We start from the raw sequence: 724 nt of genomic DNA, 5'->3' as shown, positions 1-724 counted from the left end.
TTCCTATAGGCAGCAATGTTACGAATGGGGGATCGGTTCCTGAGCCAAGGCCAGACACCTTTTTCCACCAAAAGTAGTCCAGTATTTTGTACTCAATCCATGATAGATGAGTAATATCGCTACATGAATGTCTTTCTATCATAAATAGCAGTCCTATTGATTTGGAAGGACTTCTTTGAGGTGACTTTGCGGGCCATTTCGAAGGGCTCCTGGCTGGTGCCTTCTCAGGTGTCCTGGCCGCAGGCTTTTCTGGGGTCTCGTCGGCTTTCTTAAAGAAAGCAGCCAAGGAAGTTTGGACAGACGGGGAGACGACGGCGGCGGCGAGCTCGGTGGTTGGTGGCGTGACCTCGGATCAAGCGCTATGAAGCTGGAAGGACGCCCGACCGTTGGAACTGTGGGTGGCCGTTTATAACCGTTGCGAGCGCGAAAGGGGGCAGCCTGCACAAGACCTCTGTCAGGGGACCCGGAGCGCGGCCGGGGGGAGGGATGGGCGACTCCTGTCTGTTCCCGAGCAGCAGCTCGCTTCCTTCCTCCACGCGCTCAGTGGCCGGGGCTGGAAGCACCGAGTCCTCCCCCCCGCACGCTGCCGCGGCGCCCCAAAAGTTGAGGGGTTTGTGGTTTTTTGTTTTTCTGGCAAGTCGCCCCCGCCTCTGCCTGCGGGGCGGGGTTAGGCTAATCGCTGGCGACGGCTCCTCCGGGCGTCCCCGCCGCTCGGGGGAGCCGG

The sequence above is a fragment of the Crocodylus porosus genome, unplaced genomic scaffold (assembly GCF_001723895.1).
Source record: "Crocodylus porosus isolate Cpor-Errol unplaced genomic scaffold, CroPor_comp1, whole genome shotgun sequence".
Taxonomy (NCBI): Eukaryota; Metazoa; Chordata; order Crocodylia; family Crocodylidae; genus Crocodylus; species Crocodylus porosus.
This window is presented reverse-complemented; position numbering follows the sequence as displayed.